Here is a 19164-nt window from a genome sequence, read left to right as displayed (position 1 = left end):
ATAGTTGTGTTGATCCTGCTGAAAATCAGAAACTTTTGCACCCAGTTAATTAGTTTTGATAATTCACAGAAACGTTATTTTGATCTGATTCTTTTTGGTATGGATTGGTACACGAGTTTCTTATGACTTCCTAATTTTTTAGGATTTTTCAAGTTCTAGAAGTATACATTTGTTACAGATTACTACAGACTGTTCTGTTTTTGACAGATTCTGTTTTCTGTGTGTTGTCTGCTTATTTTGATGAATCCATGAGTAGTATCGGAGGTTATGAACCATAGAGAAGTTGTAATACATTAGATATTACACCAATATGAATTTAGAATGAGTTCACAACAGTACCTAAGTGGTGGTTTTATTTTCTTATACTAACGGAGCTTACGAGTTTTCTGTTGAGTTTTGTGATGTGAAGTTTTCAAGTATTGGGTAATGATTCGATGGACTATGGAATAAGGAGTGGAAAGAGCCTAATCTTGGGGATTCCCAAGTCACCCCAAGGTAATATTCAAGGACAACCAACAGCCTAAGCTTGGGGATGTCCCGGATGGCATCCCCTCTTTCGTCTTCGTTCATCGGTAACTTTACTTGGAGCTATATTTTTATTCACCACATGATATGTGTTTTGCTTGGAGAGTCATTTTATTTTGTTAGTTTTGCTTGCTTTTATTTAGAATAATGTTTTGCATATTTATTTTCAATAAAAATGTCAAGGATAGCCTTTACCATGCTTATTTTGCAAGTATACATGTTGCTTTTTGAAAACAGAAAGTTTACCGCTGTTGCAAAAATTCCCTAGAAAAGTCAGAGAATGATATAATGTTATTATTTTTTGCATAATGAGCTCTGATAAATCTTCTACAGCATAGTATTTTTCTCATAATTATTGGAGTTAGGGAAGTATGATGAATCTTGCATTCTTTACATACTATACTGTTTTGGCAGATTGCTGTTATGTTTGCATTGTTTGCATATGTTTGCTTGTTTAATGATTCTATTTGAGGATAGGAGTATTAAATATGCAGAGACATTTAGTATGCAATGTTGAATAATAATTTTTGTGATTTATTACAGTAGAAAATGATAAGGTTTTTGCATTGGCTTGTACTAACTTATCTCGCGAGTTCTTGTTGAGTTTGGTGTGGATGAAGCTTTCGAGATTTAGGAAACCGAGATATAAAAGGAATTAAGGAGACACAAAAGCTCAAGCTTGGGGATGCCCAAGGCACCCCAATATAATATTTCAAGAAGTCTCAAGCATCTAAGCTTGGGGATGCCCCGGTAGGCATCCCACCTTTCTTCTTCAACAATTATCGGTTAGTATCAATTGAGACTAAGTTCTTGCTTCTTCACATGAGTCGTGCTATCCTTGCAATGCCATTTTATTTTGTTTTGCTTGCTGTTTGAATAAAATACCAAGATCTGAAATTCTTAAATGAGAGAGAGTCTTCACATAGTTACATAATTATTTAACTACTCATTGATCTTCACTTATATCTTTTTGGAGTTGTTTGTTATTTACTCGTGTGCTTCACTTATATCCTATGAGTAAATCGTTGAATGAGTTGAATGGTATAAATCTTAAATTATATATGTTTCATATGCTTACCTCGTTGGGAGTAATGACTTCACATCTAAGAAGTAGAGGTAGTAAATTTATTGAAGGTTAGCAAGCATTGTATTGGTCACTTGAACAATTCATGAAAGAATATTGAAGGAAGAGAAATTTCACATATAAATATACTATCTTAGATATCTTCTATGATTGTGAGCCCCATTAATTATTTTCAAACCTGAGCAAATTACTTGAAGTTGGACAAGGAAGACAACGTAATGAGTTATGCTTGGGGTGTATTTGTATGGGAGTTATATTGTTATAGATCCTCCAACATGTGGTGCTTGCTTTTTAGAATCCTTTGCTAGCCAAAATATCTGTACTAAGCGGGAATACTGCCTGTGCATCCAAATTCCATGAACCAAGTTTCTTCCATGAGAGTCCACCATACCTACCTATATGCGGTATTTACCTGCCGTTCCAAGTAAATTTGCATGTGCCAAACTCTAAACCTTCAAATAATAATATGTTTTGTATGCCCGAATCGCTCATGTAGCGAGTAGGGGATGTCAGTATCTTCCATGCTAGGTGGGTTATTCTCACGATGAGTGGACTCTGCTCATCATTCACGAGAAAAATGGCTGGTAACTGGGATGCCCAGTCCCATGATCAAAAGATCAAAATAAAATAAAAAATAATTGCAAAAAAAACTCCCCCGGGATTGATGTTAGTTGGAGGCACCCGTTGTTTCGGGCAAGCCATGGATTGATGATTGTTGGTGGAGGGGGAGTAAAAACTTTACCATTCTGTTTGGGAACCGCCTATAATGTATGTAGTGTGGAAGATATTGGGAACTCTTGGTTGTTATGTTGACAATGAAAGCATACCTCTCAAAATTATGTTCATCTCTATTTCAAAATCGAGCTCTGGCAGCTCTGCAAATCCCTGATTCCCTCTGCGAAGGGCCTATCTTTTACTTTTATGCAAGAGTCAGTAGTATTCCTCCTCATTCCTACCTACTCTTTAGTTGGCAAGCATCGTGTGTTGGGAAAAGATCTAAGCATATATGGCCATGCCAATATATTTGATCATGAATTATTATTGTTGACAATTATCTATATGATAAGTGAGTTGGGAGGCGAAACACTAAGCCCCTATCTTTCTCTGTGTTCTATGGATGCTATTTGTTCTAAGAATATGCTTTGAGTGGTAGCAATCATGGAAGACTATATGATACTTGAGTATGTGGAGTTTGCTAAATCAAAGCTCTGACATAGACCCTTCCTGAAAATAAGATGAATTGTAATTGTTTGATGACTGAGAATGAAGTTTTCTAGTTTTCAAGAAAGTTTATGGTCTATGCTTTAACATGTGAATAGCTTGTCGGTGTCAAAACCAGCGGATCTCGGGTAGGGGGTCCCGAACTGTGCGTCTAGGCGGATGGTAACAGGAGACAAGGGACACGATGTTTTTACCCAGGTTCGGGCCCTCTCAATGGAGGTAAAACCCTACTCCTGCTTGATTAATATTGATGATATGGGTAGTACAAGAGTAGATCTACCACGAGATCGGAGTGGCTAAACCCTAGAATATAGCCTATGGTATGATTGTTGTTCGTCCTACGGACTAAAACTCTCCGGTTTATATAGACATCGGAGAGGGCTAGGGTTACACAGAGTCGGTAACAATGGGAGGAGATCTTCATATCGTATCGCCAAGCTTGCCTTCCACACCAAGGAAAGTCCCATCCGGACACGGGACGGAGTCTTCAATCTTGTATCTTCATAGTCTGGGAGTCCGGCCGAAGGTCATAGTCCGCCCATCCGGACACCCCCTAATCCAGGACTCCCTCAGTAGCCCCTGAACCAGGCTTCAATGACGACGAGTCCGGCACGCAAGTTGTCTTCGGCATTGCAAGGCGGGTTCCTCCTTCGAATATTTCATAGAAGATGTTGAACACCAGGGTAGTGTCCGGCTCTGCAAAATAAGTTCCACATTCCTTCGTAGAGAGAATAATATTTGTATCAATCAGATCTGCCGACGCATTCCATGGCGTGACATCATGCCACAGCTAGGCTCTTTATTTATTTTATTGTTCCACCTCAGCGCGTTTAGCGAGGCGGTTTCCTTGGCACGTCTTGTCAAAGCAGAGATCGTGTCCCCTTATTCCGGGATTCTCATCAATACGGGTGTGGGTAACCCAACCGCGCCATTAACCGCGGTGCTTGGGGGATAAGCGAGTTTTATTAGGCCGGTGGGGGCTCGTAGTTTTGGCCGCCCATATAAGGGGATAAGAATCTGCCCTTTCCATTCACGCCCTCTTCCTCCTCTGCTAATTCGTCCCTGCGCGCTCGAGCTCCAGCGCCCAAGCCCGCACTTCCCACCTCAACCTTCTCCAACCATGTCAGGAGCGGGAGGTAGATGGATGGCCTCCTCCGTCACGGAGGGACAAATCAAAAACCTGAGGGAGGCCCAATACTTGTCTAACGACATCGCGCACCGGCTCCCAGATGCAGGGCAACTCACTCCCACCCCCAGGCCCCATGAGAGGGTTGTTTTTCTTCCCCATTTCCTCCGCGGACTGGGTTTTCCTCTTCACCCGTTCGTTTGGGGGCTCATGTTCTACTACGGCCTGGACTTCCATGATCTGGCCCCGAACTTCATCCTCAATATCTCGGTGTTCATCGTCGTGTGTGAGGCCTTCTTCCGCATCCAGCCCCACTTTGGCCTATGGCTGAAAATCTTCAGCGTCAAGCCGAAGGTTGTGAAAGGCCGACAAGCGGAATGCGGAGGCGCCATGGTGGGCAAGATAGCCAACGTCACCTGGCTCGAGGGTGCCTTCGTGGAAAACATCAAAGGGTGGCAATCTGGGTGGTTTTATATTACCGAGCCGCGTGACCCTAAATGGGCAGCGGCCCCTGAATTTTGATCCGGCATCCCCACCCAGCTCACATCTTGGAAAGAGACGGGCCTATCGTGGGGCAATCCGGAAGAGGTGACCGGACTCCAAACCTGCGTCCGAGACCTGGTGACCAAGAAGGTCAAGCTTGTCAACATGGTCCAGGTCATGCTCTTCCGCAGGATCCTCCCGTGTCAACGACGGGACTTCAATTTGTGGGAATTCGACCCGGCCTAGCACCAGACTCTATCCCGGCTCTTCGAAACAAAGCACGAGGACGCCTGGAAGGTGCTTTTCAAGAGTTCCGAGGTCCCTCCTCCCGTCACCGAGGATCGCGGATTCTGCGCCAAACGTCAAGCCTCCGAAGTAAGCTTACATTTAGTCTCTTACGGGATACCCAAATTTCATAGCGTGACTTTATGTGGGATCTAAACTCCCGTTCCTTTGAAAGGACTGGAAGAGGACATCCGGATAGTTTGACTGTCCGGCCGCTTTGCCCGAAGGCCCAGCAGACACAGACTTAGCGAAGCTACTGGTTCCGGCACCCCACGTGGTGCCGGAGAAGAAGGCCAAGGAGAAGGCCACGGGGACCCGAAAGAGTTCCCGACGCCCGGTGCCGTCGGATTTGCCCAAGGGCTCCAACGCTCCCTCCGCCTCCGAAGATGAGGAGGAGGAAGAAGAAGATGCCTCTCCCCCTCCAGCGGGTGGAGGAAAGAAGAGAAAGGCCGCCCCAACTGGGGAAGCTGGGGGGCCCAAGAAGGGGAAGCCCCTACTGCTGGACTATGCCCCCGACGCCGAAGACGGCGAGGGGGACTGGCCTTCCAGGGTCAAGCCCCTGGAAAAATCGTAAGTGTCCAGCTACCTGAATGAATTATTGTACTCCTTTATTATTTGATAGCTTCTAACACCGAAGCTAATCATGTAGTCCGCCCAGAGCTCAGCTCGGCGATTCATCGAGCGGATCTCTGAATTCGTCGGATGTGAATAGCACTTCACTTCCGACGCCCTCCTCCCCTCTCCCTACAGACGATGCTGAGGTGGAGTCCCGTGGGGGACAAAACCAGGAGGAGGTGGTCCTGGAAGCGCCACAAGGCGACCTTCCGGACTCCCAGCCCAAAGAGGGTAAAGCCCTGGAGGGATCTAAGTCCGGCCCTGGGCCGGACACTGCTCCGGAACCATCAGTGGTTCCAGAGCCCGACAGGCGGCACCTTCACAAGAGGGGAAGTCCGCGACGCCGGCGACTTCCGTCCACCCGGAGGCGCCGGGCAATTTGTTGGAGGCGCTCAACGGCGCCTCTATCGACGAAGAACACTGCACTGTTATGAGTGCGGTGATTCAGAAGGTTCAGTCCGCCAAGAGCAAGCTGACGGAAACCCGCACAAGCCTGTTAACGGGCTTTGAGGTATGTGTTAAAAAACATATATAAAAAATGTTACCGCATAGACAGTAGCCCCTGATGCTTAGTTCGGTGTTTGGAAAGAAAAGCCGAACTGAGTATCTAAAAAGATATACGCAGGAGTCTAATAGAAATATGTCAATATGGGAATGCAGTCTGCGCTGCTGACCTCTGCCGCACTGACTGCGGAGGTCAATGCCTTGAAGGAAAGCCTCGAGCGGTCCGAGAGCGAGCTCGGCCATGCCAAGAAGCAGCTCGAGGATAAAGAGGGTACGTAGTACCTCCTGTAAATGTATATAGAAATACTTGGTTGCATAATAATAATAATAAAAGGACCAATGTTAATGTTGCAGGAGCCACGACCGAGGTGGCGACCCTGAAAGAGGCGGTCTCCAAGGCCGAAAAGAGTGCAGCCTTGGAGCGCGCCGAGCGAGAGAAGCAGGAGGCGCGGGTGGCGGAGGTGCGGCAAGAGCTCCAGGCTCTCGTGGAAAAACACGAGAGTTTGGAGCGTGACTCGAAGACTCGAGAGTCCGAGCTTGCCTTGGCTCTTGAGAGTGCCAAGACCGCTAAGGCCGAAGCCCAGAAGGCCCTTCAGGAGATCGAGGCGATGAAGAAGATAGCGGCGGGTAAGGCATTCCTTATGCAAAGCAAAAATATAAAAGTTAATTATCTGCTACTTACCCGAATCGAGAGCGTTTGCCGATCTGCCCCGTAGTGTGTCTGATGCCACCGCATACTACCGAGCCGAAGAGGGGAGCTCGACGGAAAAAGTGTTCTGGTCTCAGTATGCTGAGGCCGGACATCCGGTGCCCCTGAGCGACCTGCTGAAGCAGCTGGTTGAGCTCCACAAGGTGGCCGAACAGGCCATGAAGGGCCTCATAGCTCGGCTGTGGCCTGGAGAAGTCATGTCTGGGAGCTACTTCGGTCTGATGCGGCGGATGGTGGACGCGTGTCCGTGGATTGAGGTCGTCAAGCGCTCTGTTTGCATTGAAGGTGCCCGTCGGGCCCTTGCCCGTGCTAAGGTGCACTGGGGCAAGCAAGACGCGGAGAGGCTGTTGGCGGACGCGCCACCGCCGAGCAAGGAGTATCGTACGCCCGAGATGTATTATAATGGCGTTCTGAAGGGTGCCCGCCGCATAGCGGATGAGTGCTCCAAAGATGTAATTTTTGAGTAAACTCGCATTTGTTATCCTGTATGCTGAAGCTTTGTTCATATGCGTTAAGCAACGCTTGTTAATTTAAAATATTACCTTCTGTGCGGCCGTTTATCAAATCTGAGAGATGCAAGTCATCGGCTTCGACCCCCATGCCACGAGTGTTGGGGTGTTCGGGATAAACCTGAGCGCTCTTGTTCCCATTCTTGGGTCCGTCTAGGGAGGCGTTCAGCACAACGAACCAGGCCGTTGGACTTATAATGCTTTATCACTCTCACTTAGCCATAGAATTCTATAATTTTAAATTTCGGCGAAGCCCCTAGTATTCGGAAAACCGAGTTCGGGGCGCTATCCACGCCTAGGCCGGATAAGTCCGGTTCCTCGCTCGAAGCGACATAAGTCTTTAAGGACTCGAAGAAACCTCGCGAACAGCGACTGGTCTCTCGCACTATCATGACAGTCAGTTTTAGCTTTCTCTACTGAGGTGTTAACCAGCTCAACTGGGGCACAATCGCAGTAGTTCTCCCAGCGCTACCTTAGCCAACAATGCGGAACGTAAGGTACCAAAACATGGGAGCCGGGCAAACCCAACTATTGACCAAAGACATGATTCGGAGCCGACGCATATAGTGCTATAAGTTCGGGGTGCCGCACTTGTTAGAGTGTTTGGTCTTCTCACACCATGTTCTGGGGTGTTGTAAGCCCCTGGTGTATTATCCGTACCAAAGTGTACGGTTGCATAGTGTCATGACTGAACATATTTGCATATATAAAAATATATAAGTACAATAATAGGTAAGGGCTATATATTGTTCATTAAAAAAGGGCTGCTGCGAAAGCAGAATGATACAAAAAGTGCGGTAAGCAAGAGATGGGAGTATTTGACATATTCCCCTTCAGGGGCAAGCTGCAGTATTGTAAGAGAAACAGGTATTTAAACTCGTTATAGAGACCACCTTGACTTTTGACGTAGCTTGCTTCCTCCCTGGCTATTGCATCGTTGGTTCGGCGATAGTATTGCCGGACAGGCCTTCCGAATAGTTGGGTCCTGAAAGTGTGTGAAAAAGGAAAACGGAGAAATAGGGAGCCCCCTAGTGCGGTTAAGCCGCATTCTAGGCGTGGCGTTGTTGTGCCCCTCCCCTTATGCCCATGGTATCTCTAAGGCGTAATTATGTACGTGTGGTACCAGCATTGCCGTTTCGCGGGGGCTGGGGTCGGGGCCGCACTGCTATGCTTGCTCGGAACGTGCCAGTCGGATTTGTTGTAGGTTACCTCAGGCTCGCTTGACGTTGTCCGGACGTTTGGCGCCTAGATTGGAGAACTGCCTTGAGAGGCTACTCTGTACTTCCGCCGCCAGGGCCGCCGTGTGCTCCTCCGTTCGGAGAGAGCGTTCTGTGTTTCCATTTACCGTGATGACTCCGCGAGGTCCTGGCATCTTGAGCTTGAGATATGCATAGTGCGGCACCACATTGAATTTTGCAAATGCGGTTCGTCCGAGCAGGGCGTGATAGCCGCTGCGGAATGGGACTATGTCGAAGATTAACTCCTCGCTCCGGAAGTTATCCGGTGATCTGAAGACCACCTCGAGTGTGACCGAGCCTGTACAGCTGGCTTCGACCCCTGGTATGACACCTTTGAAGGTTGTCTTTGTGGGTTTAATCCTCGAAGGATCGATGCCCATTTTTCGCACTGTGTCCTGGTAAAGTAGGTTCAGGCTACTGTCGCCGTCCATTAGGACTCTGGTAAGGTGAAATCCGTCGATAATTGGGTCTAGGACCAGTGCGGCGAATCCGCCGTGACGGATGCTGGTGGGATGGTCCCGTCGATCGAAAGTGATCGGGCAGGAGGACCATGGGTTGAATTTTGGGGCGACTGGCTCCAGCGCATAGATGTCCTTTGTTGTTCGGCGGCTGGGGCCCCTCCTCGTCATCGCTATGTAGCCCCTTGTCTCTGGTCTCGGCACTTATCTTGCCTGCCTGCTTGAACACCCAACAATCCCTGTTGGTGTGATTGGCTGGCTGTTCGGGGTGCCGTGTATCTGGCACGAGCGATCAAGTATCCGGTCTAAGCTGGATGGGCCCTGAGGGTTTCGTTTGAATGGCTTCTTCCGCTGACCCGGTTTAGAGCCTCTGAATCCGGCATTGACTGCCGTATCTTCAGTATTGTCACCGTTAATGCGGCGCTTATGCTTGTTGCGGCGTGACCTGCCATTGTTATCCTTGTTATCCGAATTGCCGGGGCTTTTGCTTATGTTATTGCTACGAGCTAGCCAGCTGTCTTCTCCCGCACAGAAGCGGGTCATGAGTGTCGTGAGGGCTGCCATAGACTTCGGCTTTTCCTGTCCTAGGTGTCGGGCAAGCCATTTGTCTCGGATGTTGTGCCTGAAGGCTGCGAGGGCCTCGCCGTCCGGACAATCGACTATTTGGTTTTTCTTTGTCAGGAACCGTGTCCAGAATTGTCTGGCCGATTCCTCTGGTTGCTGGATTATGTGGCTTAGGTCATCGGCGTCTGGTGGTCGCACATACGTGCCCTAGAAGTTGTCAAGGAATGCGGATTCCAGGTCCTCCCAACAACTGATTGACTCTGCTGGCAGGCTATTAAGCCAATGACGTGCTGGTCCTTTAAGCTTGAGCGGGAGGTATTTGATGGCGTGTAGATCATCGCCACGGGCCATGTGGATGTGAAGGAGATAATCCTCGATCCATACCGCAGGATCTGTTGTGCCATCATATGATTCGATGTTTACGGGTTTGAAGCCCTCGGGGATTTGATGATCCATTACTTCGTCTGTGAAGCATAGTGGGTGTGCGGCGCCCCTGTACTGGGCTATATCGCGACGCAGCTCGGACGAGCTTGGTCTGTTGTATTCGGCCGAGCCATACTTATTATGTCCGGGGTGACGGCTAGCGTCACGTGAAGCGGGGCGCCCATGTGATTCGTAGATCGATCTTGTTTGCCTTGCCTTATTCTCCAAGATGTCTCGCAGGTCTGTTGCATCTCCCCGTACTCTGGTATGTTTTGAGCGGTGTCGGGGTGCGGTTTGGGTCGAGGGCCTGAAGGCCTCTCTATCACGGCCACGGGGTGGCCGATCAGGCGCATCGTACGCTAGTGATGTAGGTTTAGTTGCTTCCTCCTCAAGTTGGGGAAGCAGCCTGCGCTTCGGGTAGCTCTTGGATAGGCGTTCTAGTTTATACTCTTCGGCCGCCAGGACTTCGGTCCATCTGTCGGCTAGCAAGTCTTGGTCAGCTCTAAGTTGCTGCTGTTTCTTCTTGAGGTTGCTTGTCGTGGCTACGAGTCTGCGTTTGAAACGCTCTTGCTCGACGGGATCCTCTGGCACGACGAATTCATCGTCGTCGAGGCTTGCCTCGTCTTCGGAGGGAGGCATGTAATTGTCGTCCTCATCCTCTTTGTCGGCCGCTCTCTCATGAGGGCTGGCTCCTTCGTTCTCCTGCACTGAATCCTGCTGGAGGGAGTTATCTTCGGCACTGTCCGGCGTATTGTTATCTCCGGTGCCGGAATCGCCGTTTTTGCTTTGGCGGGACTTAGAGCGGCGCTGCTGACGTCGGCGCTTGGGTTGCTTCTTGGAGGGGTCATCCTCCGTTCTCTCCTCGCCATCCCCCGCTTTAGGGGTGTCCACCATGTATATGTCATATGACGAGGTGGCTTTCCAGTTCCCTATAGGTACTCGTTCTTGATCGTCTCCTTCATCGGCGTCCATGCCGTCGATGTCTTCGGAGTCAAAGTCGAGCATGTCGGTTAAATCGTCGATAGTGGCTACGAAGTGGGTGGTGAGTGGGATGCGAATTTCTTCGTCGTCCGTATCCCAACCGTGTTGGCCGTAGTCTGGCCAGGGCTCTCCTGACAAAGAGAGGGACTTTAACGAATTCAGGATGTTGCCGAAAGGTGAGTGCTGAAAGACATCCGCGGCGGTGAACTCCATGACCGGAGCCCAATCGGGCTTAATCGGAAGAGGTGCAGGATTTACGGAGTCCGGATCGGAGTCCGGCACCTTGGAGTCATGGGCCTTGCGAGGGACTAAGCTGGTATCCGGCTCTATCGCCGTAGAGATTGCAGTTTCCGGGGTGGCGTCTAACCGTCCGTCCCCGACTGGTGTAGTGGGCTTCGAGTTAATGGTCGGAGCGTACACCGGAGCGATGCTCTGGGTGTTGTCCAATGACAGAGCTAAATCGTGCCCATCATGATAGTGTGGCGTGCCCGGTTGTGGCTCAAATCCGTCGAAGATCAAGTCCCCGCGGATGTCGGCCGTGTAGTTCAAGCTTCCAAACCTGACCTGATGGCCAAGGGCATAGCTCTCGATCTGCTCCAGATGGCCGAACGAGTCAGGCCGTAGTGCGAAGCCGCCGAATACGAAGATCTGTCCGGGGAGAAAAGTCGCATCCCGGACCGCATCGCGATTTATGAGTGATGAAGCCATCGGGCCTAAAAGGCGACGGCACAGAGGAACTCTCAATGAAAGCACCAATGTCGGTGTCAAAACCGGCGGATCTCGGGTAGGGGGTCCCGAACTTTGCGTCTAGGCGGATGGTAATAGGAGACAAGGGACACGATGTTTTTACCCAGGTTCGGGCCCTCTCGATGGAGGTAAAACCCTACTCCTGCTTGATTAATATTGATGATATGGGTAGTACAAGAGTAGATCTACCACGAGATCGGAGTGGCTAAACCCTAGAATCTAGCCTATGGTATGATTGTTGTTCGTCCTATGGACTAAAACTCTCCGGTTTATATAGACACCGGAGAGGGCTAGGGTTACACAGAGTCGGTTACAATGGGAGGAGATCTTCATATCGTATCGCCAAGCTTGCCTTCCACGCCAAGGAAAGTCCCATCCGGACACAGGACGGAGTCTTCAATCTTGTATCTTCATAGTCTGGGAGTCCGGCCGAAGGTCATAGTCCGGCCTTCCGGACACCCCCTAATCCAGGACTCCCTCAATGTGAATAGCTTGTTACTTGATCTTGAGAAGTTTTATGAGATGAACTACTGTTATGACATATAATCATGTTAGAAAAGGTGATTGAAATTATCATTGATCAAACTTGTGCACCTGCTAGCATTCACACTTCATAAATTCTTTCTTTTACCATTTACCTACTCGAGGACGAGCAGGAATTAAGCTTGGGATGCTGATGCGTCTCCAACGTATCTATAATTTATGAAGCATTCATGCTATTATATTATTTGTTTTGGATGTTTATGGGCTTTACTGAGCACTTTTATATTATTTTTGGGACTAACCTATTAACCGGAGGCCCAGCCCATATTGCTATTTTCTTGCCTATTTCACTGTTTCGAAGAAAAGGAATATCAAACGGAGTCCAAACAGAATGAAACCTTCGGGAAAGTTATTTTTGGAACGGAAGCAATCCAGGGGACTTGGAGTGCATGTAAGGGAAGCTTCGAGGTGGCCACGAGGCAAGGAGGCGCGCCCTCCTCCCCTGGGCACGCCCCCACCCTCGTGGCCCCCTCGTGGCTCCCCTGACTGACTTCTTTCGCCTATATAAGTCCATATACCCTAAAAACTTCGGGGAACACAATAGATCGGGAGTTCCACTGTTGCAAGCCTCTATAGCCACCAAAAACCTCTCGGGATCCCGTTCCGGCACCCTGCCGGAGGGGGAATCCATCACCGGTGGCCATCTTCATTATCCCGACGCTCTCCATGACGAGGAGGGAGTAGTTCACCCTTGGGGCTGAGGGTATGTACCAGTAGCTATGTGTTTGATCTCTCTCTCTCTCTCTCTCTCTCTCTCTCTCTCGTGTTCTTGAGGTGATACGATCTTGATGTATCGCGAGCTTTGCTATTATAGTTGGATCTTATGATGTTTCTCCCCCTCTACTCTCTTGTGATGAGTTGAGTTTTCCCCTTGAAGTTATCTTGTCGGATTTAGTCTTTAAGGATTTGAGAACACTTTATGTATGTCTTGCCGTGCTTATCTATGGTGACAATGGAATATTCACGTGATCTACTTGATGTATGTTTTTGTGATCAACTTGCGGGTTCCGTGACCTTGGGAATCTATGCATAGGGGTTGGCACACGTTTTCATCTTGACTCTCCGGTAGTAACTTTGGGGCACTCTTTGAAGTTCTTTGTGTTGGTTGAATAGATGAATCTGAGATTGTGTGATGCATATCATATAATCATGCCCACGGATACTTGAGGTGACAATGGAGTATCTAGGTGACGTTAGGGTTTTGGTTGATTTGTGTATTAAGGTGTTATTCTAGTATGAACTCTATGATAGATTGAATGGAAATAATAGCTTCATGTTATTTTACTACGGACTCTTGAATAGATAGAACAGAAAGGATAACTTTGAGGTGGTTTCATACCCTACCATAATCTCTTCGTTTGCTCTCCGCTATTAGTGACTTTGGAGTGACTCTTTGTTGCATGTTGAGGGATAGTTATATGATCCAATTATGTTATTATTGTTGAGAGAACTTGCACTAGTGAAAGTATGAACCCTAGGCCTTGTTTCCTAGCATTGCAATACCGTTTACGCTCACTTTTATCACTTGTTACCTTGCTGTTTTTATATTTTCAGATTACAAATACTCATATCTACCATCCATATTGCACTTGTATCACCATCTCTTCGTCGAACTAGTGCACCTATACAATTTACCATTGTATTGGGTGTGTTGGGGACGCAAGAGACTCTTTGTTATTTGGTTGCAGGGTTGTTTGAGAGAGACCATCTTCATCCTACGCCTCCCACGGATTGATAAACCTTAGGTCATCCACTTGAGGGAAATTTGCTACTGTCCTACAAACCTCTGCACTTGGAGGCCCAATAACGACTACAAGGAGAAGGTTGCGTAGTAGACATCAGTATGCTATAAATAATAATGTTGACCATGAAACTTGTCATCATGATTTTAATTTTCAATTGGATTATGCCTCACATGACAGTTATTTTGTTGAGTTTGCTTCCACTATTCCGAATGAGAAGAATTTTGCTTATGTGGAGAGTAGAAAATTTTCTATGCTTGTAGATCATGAAAAGAATGCTTTATGTGATGGTTATATTGTTGAATTCATTCATGATACTACTGAAAATTATTATGAGGGAGGAATATATGCTTGTAGGAGTTACAATATTATCATGTTTCCTGTGTATGTGCCTAAAGTTTTGACGTTATACTTGTTTTGCCTTCCTATGTTAGTTGATTCTTGTTCCTATAAATTGTGTGCTCACAAAATCCCTAGGCATAGGAATTGGGTTAGATTTAAATGTGCTAGTCATATTCTTCATGATGCTCACTTTACATTTCAATTCTTATCTTTTATGTGAGCATCATTGAAATCATCATGCCTAGCTAAAAGGCATAAAGAAAAGCGCTTGTGGGAAGACAACCAAATATTCACCCTTACTTTTTGTGTGTGTTCACATGATTAAGCTACTGTAGTAATCATGTTTTATAGCTTTTGTTTCAATAAAGTGCCAAGTAAGACCTTTGGGAAGACTTGGGTGAAAGTTAATGTGATCTTGCTGTAAAAAACAGAAACTTTGTGCTCACGAGATTAGCTGTCCTTTTCTTTGCAGAAGAGTGCTTTTGAGTTGATTATTTTTGCAAAATATTAATAGACAAATTCATCACATCCACCAATTTATTTCATAATTTTTGAGTATCATAAGTATGGTTGCTGTTCAGATCATTACAGACTATTCTGTTTCTGACAAATTCTATTTTAATTGCATAGTTTGCTTGTTTTCTAGTTTCTATGGCTTATATTTCTCAATATAAATTGTAGAAATGATAAGGTACAGTAAGCATTGTGTGAGAAAAATTATGAATTGTGTCTTTGACAGTACCGAAGTGAATGGTTTACTCTTTATCATACTAACCCATCTCACGAAGTTCCGTTAAGTTTTGTGTGATTGAAGTTTTCAACTTTTGGGTGAGATATCGATATGAGGAGAATAAGGAGTGGAAATACCCTAAGCTTGGGGATGACCAAGGCACCCCAAGGTAATATTCAAGGAAGACTCAAGCGCCTAAGCTTGGGGATGCCCCGGAAGGCATCCCCTCTTTCGTCTTCAAAACCATCGGTATACCTTACTCGGAGCCTCTGTTGGAAAAGGCAGTGCCTAGGAGGCGCTTAGGCCTGCCTAGGCGCTAGGCAATGGCCAAACGCCTCGCCTAGGGCATAAATGGAGGTCTAGGCAGGGAAAGCAAGGAATTGCCTACCCAAGCAAGAAATCATGCCACATACTGTACAGATATGCCAAGCAGGTTATATTCCAGTGGGACTAGCCAGTAATTAACTTATTCATATGCCCTAAATTAATATCAAAACCCACATAAAAATCACAAATACACTTTGAGTAAAAACTATATTACCGCCTAGGCCGCGCCTAGGGCGCTTAGGCACCGCCTAGGCACTAGGCAAAGGCCAACCGCCCCGCTTACGCCTACCGCTTTTTCCAACCTTGCTCGGAGCTATATTTTTATTCGTCACATGATATGTGTTTTGATTGGAGCGTATTTTCATTTTACTTGCTGTTTGAATAAACCTTTGGATCTGAAATCTTTAATAATAAATCATTGGATCTGAAATCTTGAATAAGAGAGAGTCCTCCCATGGCTAGTTAATTATTTGACTACTCATTGTTCTTCACTTATATCTTTTTGGAGTAGTTTGTCATTTACTCATGTGCTTCACGTATATCTTATGAGTAAATGGTTGAATGAATTGAATATCATAAATCTAAATTCATATATGTTTCATATGCTTATACCATGGGGAGTAATGACTTCACACATAATAAGTATAGGTGGTAAATTTATTGAAAGTTAGCAAACGTAGCATTGGTCACTTGAAAAATTTCTGAAAGAATATTAAAGGAAGAGAGAGTTCACATATAAATATACTATCTTGGACATCTTTTGTAATTGTGAGCACTCATTAAAATATGACATGCTAAAAATTTGATGTTGGACAAGGAAGACAACTTAATGTGTTATGTTTTCCCATATCCGAAACGTTATATTGTCTTGGATGATCCAACATATTGAGCTTGCCTTTCCCTCTCATGCTAGCCAAATTCTTTGCACCAAGTAGAAATACTACTTGTGCTTCCAAACATCCCTTAAACCAGTAATAATGCTTGATCCATAGTAACGTAAGTAGAAATGGGGAGGTCGAAGCTAGCGGTCAAGCTGCTCCATTAGACCCGAAGCTTTCTTCTTATCCCTTTTGTCTTCTTACAAAAAAGTTCGGTAATCTTCTCCCTTTGGTAGGCATTTACCCAAGGCACTGATATTATGAGTCTCTCGATTATATGTGAAATAGGGAGTTCGAGGTCTTATTCGTCTTTCTAGCTTTTCCATGAGAGTCAACCATACCTACCTATGGATTGGGTAAGATCCTTCAAGTAAGTTGTCATCGGTGCATGAAATAAAAATTTCTCCTTAAATATGTATGATCTATTAGTGCGAAGAAAATAAGCTTTATACGAACTTGTGATAGGGAAGAAATAAAGCGACGGGCTGCATAATAAAGGTCTTTATCACAAGCGGCAATATAAAGTGACTTTCTTTTGCACTAAGATTTTGTGCATCCAACCATAAAAGCGCATGACAACCTCTGCTTCCCTCTGTGAAGGGCCTATCTTTTAGTTTGATCTTCTACTCTTATACAAGAGTCATGGTGATCATTACCTTTCCTTTTTACACTTTTTCCTTTGTCAAGCACTTTGTGTTGGAGCGATCCGGATATATATATCCACTTGGATGTAGGTTTTCATAAATTATTATTGTTGACATTACCCTTGAGGTAAAAGGTTGGGAGGCAAAATTATAAGCCCCTATCTTTTTCTATGTCCGATTGAAACTTTGAAACCATAAATATCACATGAGTATAGCAATTGTGAAAGATTAAATGATAGTTGAGTATGTGGAGTTTGCTAAACCAAAGCTCTTACATAGACCCTTCCCGAAAATAAGATGAATTGCAATTGTTTGATGACTAAGAGCATGGTTTGTTAGTTTTCAAGGAAGTTTGGGATCTATACTTTAACATGTGAATAGATTGTTACTTGATCATTAGAAGTTTTATGAATCGAGCTACTCCTATGATATATAATGATGCTAGAAAAGGTGATTGAAACTATCATTGATCAAACTTAAGCACTTGCTAGCATTCACACTTCATAAATTATTTATTTTATCATTTACCTACTCGAGGACGAGCAGGAATTAAGCTTGGGGATGCTGATACGTCTCCAATGTATCTATAATTTATGAAGTATTCATGCCATGTTTACAATAGTTTTATATGATTTTGGTATAATTTGATTAGAATTAACCTGGACTGATGGTGTTTTCAGCTAAACTACCGTGGTGTTTTTTTGTGCAGAAATAAAAGTTCTTGGAATGTGCTAAAAATCAACGAAGATTTTTTTTGGAAAATATACAAATTACTGGAACAAAGAGTTACCGGAGGGGAGGCCCGTGGGCCCCACGAGGGTGGAGGGCGCGCCCACCCCCCTGGGGCGCCCCCCTGTGCCTCATGGACTTCCCGTGGGGCCCCCTGACTTGTTCTCGACGCCAACCTCTCCTATAAATGCCCAAACCTCCAGAAAATAACCTAGATCGGAAGTTCTTCCGCCGCAAGCCTCTATAGCCATGAGAAATCAATCTAGGCCCTCTCTGGCACCCTACCAGAGGGGGACATCATCACCACAGGCCATGGAGGAGGATCCTGGAGGGGCCATCATTGCCATCAAGGCAAAGGTCCAGAGGGAGAACCTCTCCCCATCCAGGGGGAGGCCATGGAGGATGAAGCACAAGGGGAAGAACCTCTCCTCCTCTCTCTCGGTGGCGCCGGAGTGCCATCGGGAGGGGAATCATCATTACGGTCATCGTCTTCATCAACATCACCATCCTCATCTGTTTTACGCGGTCCACTATCCCGCACTCCGCTGTAATCCCTACTTGAACATGGTGCTTTATGCCACATATTATGATCCAATGATGTGCTGCCATCCTATGATGTTTTGAGTAGATATCTTTTGTCTTTGGGTTGATTAATGATCTAGATTGGTATGAGTTGTATGTTTTATTTTGGTGTTGTCCTATTGTGCCCTCCATGTCGCGCAAGCGTGATGGATTCCCGCTGTAAGGTGTTGCAATACGTTCATGATTCACTTATAGTGGGTTGCTTGAGTGACAGAAGCATAAACCCGAGTAAGGGGGTTGTTGTGTATGGGATAAAGGGGACTTGATATGTTAATGCTATTGTTGGGTTTTACCTTAATGATCTTTAGTAGTTGAGGATGCTTGGTAGAGTTCCAATCATAAGTGCATATTATCCAAGAAGAGAAAGTATGTTAGCTTATGCCTCTCCCTCATATGAAATTGCAATAGTGATTACCGGTCGTTAACAATTGCCTAGGATAATTCCGCACACCGACCCATCATTATTCCACACTCGCTATTTATAATATTTAGTATTATATTCTAAATTTATGATAACAACACCTACTTTTATATTTTAGCTCTCCGATATCATGCAAAGTTATCCTCTTCATACTCACAACATAGTTTTATTTTTCGTTTCTAGTTGGAAGCAAACGTTCGGTGTATGTAGAGTCGTATCAGTGGCAGATAGGACTTGAGAGAATATTGATCTTGCCTTTAGCTCCTTGTGGGTTCGACACTCCATACTTATCACTTCCACCTTTGGGAGTTGCTACGATGATTCCCTACACTTGGGGATTATCACGATCATGCAAGATCTATCTAGGTGATGCATGGCAACGAGAGGGGAGAGTGTGTCCTCGTACCCTCGTAGACCGAAAGGGAAGCATTTAGTAACGCGGTTGATAGATGTAGTCGAACTTCTTTGTGATCCAACCGATCAAGTACCAAACATACGGCACCTCCGCGTTCAACACATCTTCAGCTCGATGACGTCCCTCATGCTCTTGATCCAATTAAGGATGAGGGTGAGTTCCGTCAGCACGACGGCGTGGTGATGGTGATGATGATGTTACTGGCGCAGGGCTTCGCCTAAGCTCTACGATGGTATGATCGAGGTGTGTAACTGTGGAGGGGGGCACCGCACACGGTTAAGAGAAACTTGTGGGTTCTAGGGTGCCCCTTCCCTCGTATGTAAAGGAGCAAGGGGGAGG

The sequence above is a fragment of the Triticum dicoccoides genome, chromosome 3B (genome assembly GCF_002162155.2).
Source record: "Triticum dicoccoides isolate Atlit2015 ecotype Zavitan chromosome 3B, WEW_v2.0, whole genome shotgun sequence".
NCBI classification, from domain to species: Eukaryota; Viridiplantae; Streptophyta; class Magnoliopsida; order Poales; family Poaceae; genus Triticum; species Triticum dicoccoides.
Note: the sequence above shows the minus strand (reverse complement) of the source record.